The following is a 9,772-nucleotide window of genomic DNA, read 5'->3' as shown; positions in this document are numbered from 1 at the left end:
GGAAATGGTTTCTCATGTTTCCAGTGAAAGCGTTGCATGTCTTTGCCTACGGTACCTCATGTTTGCAATTGAGCTGCTCAGGTGGTTTTCAGCCAGGGCTGCATGGAAAACTGTGAAAACACATATTGAAGGCTGGTTCCCTGAGCTCTGCACCCACCCTGCAAGCAAGTTGCTATGATTTTTATTATTTTTTTTTTTTTAAAGGAGGTGTCACATCAATAATGGGGCTTGGGGAGAGGTTGATGACCAAGAGGGAATGGCAATGGGCAGGCTAATGCTAGGCATGGGAGTAGGTTGTGCTATCACTGCAGCCACATTTCCATTTCTTCTGACAAATGCAGACCAGGGACTTTGCTACTGGCTTCCCACTGAAACTGTCATTTACATGTACATGTTTTAATTTGGTTTGCTTGGTAACAATAAATCTGACTTGGTAACACAATGTCGCATTCAAATATCCTTTTCCCAGCCTTGAGACTGAGGATCACTGTAAAGCAAACTCAAACATAAGCTTAGCTTTCTGGCCAGGCATGCATCTTCATTACTCTCAGTGAGCCTCACATTCATAGAATCATTTGAATTGGAAGGAACATATAAAGGCCATCTAGCCCAACTCCCTTGCAATGCACAGGGACACCTATAGGTAGATCAGTTTGCTCAGAGTCACCTCTAGCCTGACCTTGAGCATCTCCAGGAACAGGGAGACAGGGCTCATGAAGAAGCCCTCTGCAAGGCTGAGCATCCTGGGTCAATGGGGCCATATCATCCCACAGGGAGTTTTACCACCTTCCCCATGCTCCTGTAGTGCCCACTTACCTGAACACATTATTCAAATGTTGTTCTGCGTAGGACTTAAGAAATCTCCTTCAGACATAGGACAGGACCATGAGCAGCAGCCTCAGTAAAGACATAGCTGCATCTTTTCCTTCCCGTCTGTACAGGTTAAGGGCTTTGGCAGATGAACTGGGTTAGGTTTAGTTGCAACAGGTTATGAAGCAATTGCTTACTTCAAGGGGGCACACGGGCTCCTTTGAAGAAAATGGGGTTTGCTAACGAGAAGTGAAACACCTGGGTGCTGGGGTGCCTCCCTGAACTCCCAGCAGCTGAAAGCCACTAAGCGTATTTTGCCATTAATTGAAGCACACTTATCTCTGCTTTCACACAAGGAGAGGAGCTGCTGAGTGACAAGTGTCATTTTTGCAGAAATGCACTACAGTTTGCTTGTGCCCTCCCAGTGCCTTGGGAAGGACTGCACTGCTGCAGTCATACTAGCAGGATAAGCAGCTCCTCCCAGATGCAACCTGTCTAAAACATGTGGCTCCTTCCTTCACCCAGTGATGAGTATATTCCAATAGATAAATATCCCTCACCCTCTGCCTCCCCCTTTCAACACCTAAATCCTGACCCACCATCAGCAAGACACCTGGCTGGTGACAGCATGGTGAGTCCTGTCCTGCCCTGTCCCCTTCATGGGGCTGCACTGTCGCAAATTTGGCCGTGCTGGGGAAGGCTTGTGGAAAAGCAGAGGAAGCTCACAAATGGATGCCCATCCTCCCCCAAAATTTTCTGCACCAGGCCCTTGGCCAGCACTCCTGCCCATGCCCTTGGAGCCTCATCTCTCCCACCACCGTGTATTTTTCCAGTGGTTCTGGATATCCCCCCCCCCCCTGCCCGCGATATGCTGGGCGTTGATTTGACTGGACGTGAGCGCAAAGCTCATTAAGGGCTCATCAATACGGGTGATGAGGAGCTGTGTGGGGTGAAGCTCATAGCTCCCCTCTGTGCAAGGGAGCAAGTCAGAAGGTGCCTCCCTGGATCGGATCTTTGGGAGAAGCTCTGCAAGCCACGAACACCCAGCGGGCAGCCTGAGGTAGGTGGGACAGCAGAGCCTGGATGTGGGGATGGGAGTTTGGGGGTCAGAAAAAGGAGTCTGAATGTGCATGAGCATCCTTGGGAAAGGGTGACTGCAGGCACTGAGCTCTCCTCCATCCCCCTTAGTTGGATGTGGGGCAAATGAAACAAAAGCATCCAGAGGATGTGGCAGGATGAAATATGGAGTGTGCCTCCCTATAGGGGCTATAAAGGTGAACAAAGAGGGGTAGTCCCATCTGCCTGGCACTCTGCTGGTGCAGCATGAAGCAGACAGGCTGCCAAAAGCAGGGGCAGAAGTTGCCAGTATAATGGCCTCAGCTGCACCACTGCTATGCCTATATTTCTTCTGCCAATTGCCATTCCAGTTGTGATGTTCTCCTGGTCAGGAAAGGCAGCAGTCACTGGGAAGGCAGCATCCTTCCTCACAGCCACTAGCGCACAGAGCCAACTGGATCTCCCTCGGTTCCAATGGGCCTCTGACCCACTGAGGAGATGTAGTGAGCTTCTGGAACAGCAGCCAGGTGGAATCCTGGGCAAGTTTCCTTAGTGGGGTCTCCACTGGCAGGAAAAAGCTGCAGCTTGGCCACCAAGGGCTCCACTGTTGGCTGATGACCTTGCTGTGATTCTGCTAATTTCTGGTGGACATCTCCAGTACATTTTATCTTGGTTTTCTTCCCTATATTCCCATCACTCTAAGAGAAGCCCTGGCATTGCTTGGAATGCAGAGGAGAAAAACAATCAAATCCAAGCTAGCAAAGGCTTTTATTTTCTTCTTGAGAAAATTAATGGTCGTAAAGAACAAATGACAAACACCTTATATGGGGACTCCCCATGGTGCCAACAACAAGTGACCACCATGCCTGCTCCTGCAGTCTCTAGCTGTGGAGATGAAGGTACAGTAAATGGCAGCCTGGATGGCTCTCTCGGAGACTTGATGCTGTTCCTGACAGCTGCTGCTATAGTTTTCCTCCTGCCTTCACCTATCTCCCCTCCATATGCTGAGTGTATTAGCGGAGGCTTTTGAGGCAGGGCAGGGTTTTTACCTGCTTGCCCTACTTCAGGAGAAGCAGGTGCCTCCCAGCTAGAGGGGTAGTGGCCAGACCTTTATTCCTTGGCCACACAATAGGAGGGGAGACCATTCTCTTGATACACTAGAAATGAGAAGCAGCATCTAGTCACCCTCACATGTTTCTACTCCTTGTCATTTTTTTAATTCATTTTTTTCATTAAGTTATGACAATTAAATCCAAGGTGACCTTCTCAAGTGAAGCTCAGCAATTCCTGCAAGATCAATTTCACCCAGATCTCTGTTCAATGACTTCATTAAAATAAAAAGAAAGGAAAACCAAAAATAATATCAATTCCACTGCAGCAAATAACCACTGGCATTACTTGAAATGTCTCTAGAGATTTAGTAAATCCAGATCTATGTGTACAAAGTTATTTCCCCTCTCCTGCACAAGATAGCCATGCCTTTTGCACAATACTTGACACTCCTGGTGAGATGAGGAAACACTTCTCTGAAGGCTGTGGTCCCACTGAGGTTCTTCTCTCCCTGTTGCTTCATTTCAAGTTCCCCCACTCCCCAGCCTCTTCTTCAGTGCTCCTGCCTTGCTTCCACACTCTTGGGAGCTGCCCCTCTGTCCTCATGCTGGTGCCTGATACCCAGCTGGGCACCCCTGGGCTCAATCCGCATCCCTTTCTCATAGAAACACTCATTTGTGCCTCTTTTCTCCCTCCAGTCTCTCATTGTCAAGGAACCTGATGTCTTTGGGAATCATGCTCCTTCATTACAGAGGAAAAGGATCTGGGAATGTTATTGGTCAGCTGGTTGAACATGAGCCAGCAGTGTGCCCAGGTGGCCAAGAAGGCCCATGGCATCCTGGCTTGTTTCAGAAATAGTGCAGCCAGCAGGAGCAGGGAGTGATTGTCTCTCTGTACTCAGCACTGGTGGGGCTTCATCTCAAGTGCTGTGTTCACGTTGAGGTCCCTCACCACAAAAAAGGCACTGAGGCCCTGGAGCATATCCAGAAAAGGGCAATGGAGCTGTGAGGGATCTGGAAAGCAGGTCTTATGGGAAACAGCTGAGGGAACAGAGATTGTTCAGTCTGGAGAAGAGGAGCTTGGGGAGACCTCATTGCTCTGTACAGTGACCTGAAAGGAGGTTGTGGTGAGGTGGGGGTTGGCCTCTTCTCTCAGGTAACAATAAGATGAGAGGGAATGGCCTCAAGTTGCACCAGGAGGTTCAGGATAGGTATTGAGAAACATTTCTTTCAGAAAGAGTGGTTCAGCATTGGCACAGGCTGCCCAGGGAGGTGGGGGAGTCACCATTCCTGGAGGTGTTCAAGAACCTTGTGGATGTGGCACTGAGGGATGTGGTCAGTGAGCAGGGTGTGGATGGGCTGGTGTTGACCTAAATGATCTCAGTGGTCTTTTCCAACCTTAAGGATTCTATGACTGTATGATTCTGTGGTCAGGTACACACGAATATTGACAGTGAGCTCAAAAAGTGATGGCAGCTGAGAACTTTTGTGCAAGAAAGCTGAGCTAAGAATGTCTGAGTTACTTTAGGCATGGCAAAAGAAAAATGTTGCAAAAATGAATAAACTTCCAGTACTGTGAAGCTTTGTGTGTCTGAAGTATTGTGGCATCCCAGAGTGCCAGTTTGCACTGTATAAGAAAAGGAAAATGCTGCTTAATTTGATCAGCACATTTTAAATGGGCAGAAATAGGCCTTTAATCTTTTTAGCGCACTAGTTTCACTGAGGAGGATGGAGGCAGGGATGCCCTTAAGCCAACTGTTCATCTTTTCCAATCTGGAAGCCTGTGGGGGCTGGAAGAGCTGCTTGTTGCCTGCTGGGAGGCTGCAGCTGGAGTGAGCATGGCTTGGCCCGGCCCTGGCTGTGGGACCCAGGCTGGGCCCGCACGGCTGCAGGAGTGGGATGCCCCACAAGGCACAGGCCTCAGGCAGATGCACTCATTTTCTCTTCATGGCTGTGAAAGGGTCCTCAAGTAGGATTGCTAACACTGCTCTGTGCTGATAGGGGAAAGTGCGCTGTCTGTGTTGTTCAGCTGCTTTTATAAACTAAGGCAAAAAAAAAATCCACGCTTTGCTACGAAGTGCCATCTGAGGTGAGAGCAGTGAAGTAGGGGCTGTGACGGGAAGCAGGCTCTGACCCCGCTTCCCCTGCAGGAAGAGGAGCCCAAGGAGACTTAAGTGGGCATCCAGAGTGGGGGAGGAGGCTGCAACAGCTGACCCAGTTCTTTCTGCTCACGTAATGCAAAAATTAAGGTGGGTGTTACTTGACAAAGTGACCAAGCAGCCAGCAGGAGCCAAAGCCGGCAGCCCAGTGGTTCTTCAGATGTTTTTCAGGGCTGTAAGGGACTCCCACTGCTCTCCTAGAACCAGGGCCAAGTGATCTGACACGTATTCTGTCTTTCACTGACATCCTGCTTGCTCAATGTCTTCCGCTTGTTCCATGGCTTCAGAAACATGATCCAAGATCCCACCACCCCTCTCAGCTGGACAGGGTCACAGTGTGGTAACAACCAGACCTTGCCAACCATATTGTTGGGTCACAGGCAGCTGCAGGCAGAGGAGGGAGACTGGGCAAGAGCCATGGGTCTGATTTGGACATCAACAACACAAATCTTGTGCAGGAGAGTGGAAAAGAAGAGTGGAGGAGCTGCTGGTCTTCCTGTAGAGCTGGTTTATTCTCTTATCATGCCCTCCATCAGTGCGGACTTCTCTGTAACCAGCAATCAACTCTTTGGGGAAAGGTTTCTGATGAGCTGGAGCATCTCTGTTTCTCAAATCTGGGAGAACATAGTCAGCATCCCGTCAGCATCTCAGGCTGCTCTCCTGCACTCTCTCCTGCCACTTTCTGTGTGGCAAGAGGAACAGGAGAAACTGCTTTGTCCCTCACTGGTGCCTAGAGCAAGGAGGGGATGTGATCTGCCCTGGGGGCAGATTACTTATGCAGGAGGCACTGGGGCATGCTGAAAGTGTTTTACTTTTCATGCAAGCATCTTATGACACAAACTGCTCAACAGTCTAGCCTTGAGAATTTTGGCCAGTTGCAAAGCCCCCGCTGTGCTACCTCTTGGTGCTCGCCCAACCATAAGCTGGTATTTGACCTCAGAGGCCAGTAGATCCAAGCTGTAGATCTGTCTCTTGCCCCCAGAATAGCTCTGTCACCCACAGCTTTTAGAGATGCAGGAAGCTCAAGTATATGCTGCTGCTGCAGCCAGCCAAAAATCAGCGCAGAGCCTTCTGTGGCCTGATCAGCTGGTCATGGCTTCAAACACGAAGCAAGAGCCTTGGGGCTACTTGGCTGTCATTAAAATGGTGTGGATAGAAGGAAAAGTTTAATTGACTGAACAACAGCCCGCACCGTGTAATTAAACTAATTGTGGCTCTACCTGCACAGGTCAAAAGTGATTTGCGTGGCTGTTACAGCTCTGACAAAGAAGAGGTGGGGAGGTGCGATAGCACTTTTTTTCCCCACGCGTTTCCACAAGTAATTTTGCTGTTTCATTTCAGGCAATTTTACGCCATTGAAATTTTTGTTTCTGTCAGATTTGAGGAGACTGTTAATATTTCACACTAAAGCAGGGGAAAGTGAAAAGGTCACCATTGTTAGCAGTTTCAGGCTGCAGCATTTCAAGTGGAGGTAATACATTTTCAGGGCTATTTTCTTATTTTCGGAGAAACTCCTCAAAAAGGAGGCAGAGGACTACTTTCCAGAAGGCTCTGCAGCCTGGCTTTGCAACCAAGAGAGACTATGCAATTGTTTCCACCAACCTGAACAACAGAAGACCAGGCCTTCTGCATGGCACTGTGAAACTCAAGTTACTGCTTCACTGCTAGGGATTTGTGACCCCTGGTTTTAGTGGCTATTTTGAAAGTCTAGGCTCCAGTTCATGATGCGTTTAGAAGAAGCTGAACAAGAAACCTGCTGCAGTGTCGTGTTTAAACTCTTTGACCTTGTTTTCAAGGCCTTGCCAAGCACAGCCCACCTCCAGCTGGTAACTCTGCTCTTATTGATTATCATTCTCAGTCCTTCAGGCTTTTTGCTGTGCCCAAAGTGCCATGCACTTTTCAGAACAAATAATGTGACATGACAGAGCTGCTGTGCCCACACTGATTTCTCCAGGCTGTCAACACAGCCCTGTGCTTGGAATGAAAGAAACCATGTGGTCAAGCAGAGAAGCTGGTACATTTTGTCCTGATAGGACTGCTCGACCAGTATGTGAACTTGTGCCCAAACAGAGAAGTCAAACACTGCACCTGGGAGCAGATGATGCCAGGATTATTCTTGACCAGATCTGTATGTCCTGAGAAGGGACATGTGGACCTTGCCACCATGATTGTAGGGCAGATCTCAGGGACAATGCAGCTCTAGATCTCAGGGACAATGCAGCTCTACAGGCATCAGACTGCTCCTGTCAGCACACTCTGCACCTCAACTGAAATTGCTTTTTAAGACTTCTGTGCTTTATTTGAAATGAGACACTTGAGAGCAGATGCATGGAAAATGCAGAGATGGTCTCTTCTCAGCCTCTTTTCCCAGGTCACAGTGATAGGACAAGAGGAAATGGTTTTAAGTTGCACCAGGGGAGGTTCAGATCAGTATTAGGAAAAAATTCTTCTCAGAAAGAGTGGTGAGGCATTGGAACAGGCTGCCCAATGAGGTGGTGGTGCCACCGACCCTGGAGATGTTCAAGAAATATGTGGATGGGGCACTGAAGGACATGATTTAGTGGGCTTAGTATTTTCCAACCTTCATGATTCTATGATCCTATGGTCATCCACAGCCTGGAGGCTACTCAGAACTTTCTCAAGAGAGATGACATGTCCCACTGCTCGTACCCCTCACTGAGTAATGTGTTCAATGGCAAGGGAAGAGTGGAAAAGGATGTGCCCCAGGGCTAAATGTCTTTCTGACAGATGTATCTCTGACAGATGTCTGATGAAAGAAAAATCCATCAGACTTGATTAAACCTCAAAACGCAGGTGCAAAACCTGGCTCAGGAAGCTGGATATACTATGAGAGACATCACTCTCAACCTCTTGTGGTCCTCTATTTTTTGTCTAATCATCCACCACTGTAAGAGACAGGACAGTATGTAGGAAGGACCTTCAGTGGGTTCAGTTTTCATGATGTCCCTTGGCTATAGGAAAACATACATAAATCTAGTTAAAGACTGGCAGAATTTGTTTTTCTTGAGCTGGAGATGATGGAACTCACTTCTCAGGGTAGAAGAAACTGCCAATATGGTCTGCTGCTCCTTTATCATCCTAACCTCTAGCACATGAAATATAGAGTGTTATCACCTACGTACAGTATTGCTACTGAGCTGCGGCAGCAAGAACAGATGAAAAGAGCACAGAGAGAGCAGGATATATATATATTAAGATAACAGCTTACCTACTGGTTTTTGTCTCAGGAAAAAAAAAAAAGTCAAAATGGTTTCTGCTGAGCCTAATTTGTTATGTCTCCAGGCATAGCTAATTATCCTGACTTAGCCCAGCTCTGAATTCTTCCCAGGGGTTTTGGTGCTATTTCTTCTGTTTTGATTTATAAATTGTCTTTATTTTACTTTCCTCCTACATGCTCCGTGTAATCTTTTTACTCCTTGCCTTTCTGAGGAGCTGGGAGTTGGTGTGACAGTGCTATTACGAAGTGTAAGATGGAAAAGGAGATCCATTAGCCACTATGCTGGGTGTCCAGAAATGCTTTCTTCTGGCATCTGCGTCATGGGCTATTTGAAACTGTCTCTTCTCCTCATGAGGCGCCTGTGTGCAGTCACTTACTGCTGGGCTTACCTGCAACCACCCTTGGGCTAAGGGAGCATGCATCTCTAGGCTGGCTTTGAAACTCATAGGGCTTTGGTTACAGCTTTTATCCTACAGCTAGGAGTACTCTCTTGATGTAGAGAATGAATTATAGCGGAATGAATTACAGTTATTTTCTTTGTAATTGGCATAGTTTTTCTTACCTCCATAGCAAATTCTGTAGAGGAAGGAAATCCATTTGCTGTAGTCATGGAGTAAACAGGAGATGATGCTGTCATTTAGCCTGGGCTTGGGAGGATGTCTCTGTTAAAAAAAATTTTAGAAACTCACAAGCATCCTGCAGGGCAAATGGGTGGTATTTGGTTAGGCCATGAGACTAGCAAGAATAAGAGGCTCAAGTAGGGCCAGTTTTAACTGCTAGGGCATGCCACCTCCTCATAGCATTGCTTTGTTTCCTGATATATCCACTTTATGTTTATTTCTAATTTGTGCATCTGGGAACGTATTTGTCAACAGGCTTCTCTGGCAGACTGCAACATTGGTCACAGTGAGGCCCCTGAGAGAGGCTTAAATTCACATTTCTGGATAATGGCTTGAGACATGACAGAGAGACAAGACCTTACTGGCCACAGGCCCATCTTCTGCGCTGGCCAAGGGCAGGTGTTGAGGGGAGAGGATACAGCCAGAAGAAATACAGAATCCTGGCTTAATGGAATCTCAGTGGCTCACGGGCTGCCTATATCCACTCATGTCCTTAGTGCGAGTGCTGTTGCAAAAGCTATGGACAACAGCCATGCATGGGCAGCTGGGCCACACCATCTCTCAGATGGCTCCGTGGCCAGTGCCCTCAGTTTCAAGCCTGGATCTGGTGGATGCATCTCCTCTGATGTGCACTTCTCCACTGTCTCTTCAACATGCCAGATAAATGTCTCTGCTGAACTGCTCCATGGGTAACTCAGTGTTACTGCGCTCACATGTGAACACTGGTCCCAGAGCTTTTCACAGAGCAAGTGTTGGGATGAGGGGGAGATGAGGGGTGAAGCATTTGCTATATGCTGGTAACAAACAGCTCTATGCCCACTGTTAGCAGCCTGAGTGACT

This window comes from Lagopus leucura, unplaced genomic scaffold (assembly GCF_019238085.1).
Source record: "Lagopus leucura isolate 7727_CA_CO unplaced genomic scaffold, USGS_WTPT01 Super-Scaffold_100159, whole genome shotgun sequence".
Lineage (NCBI taxonomy): Eukaryota > Metazoa > Chordata > Aves > Galliformes > Phasianidae > Lagopus > Lagopus leucura.
This window is presented reverse-complemented; position numbering follows the sequence as displayed.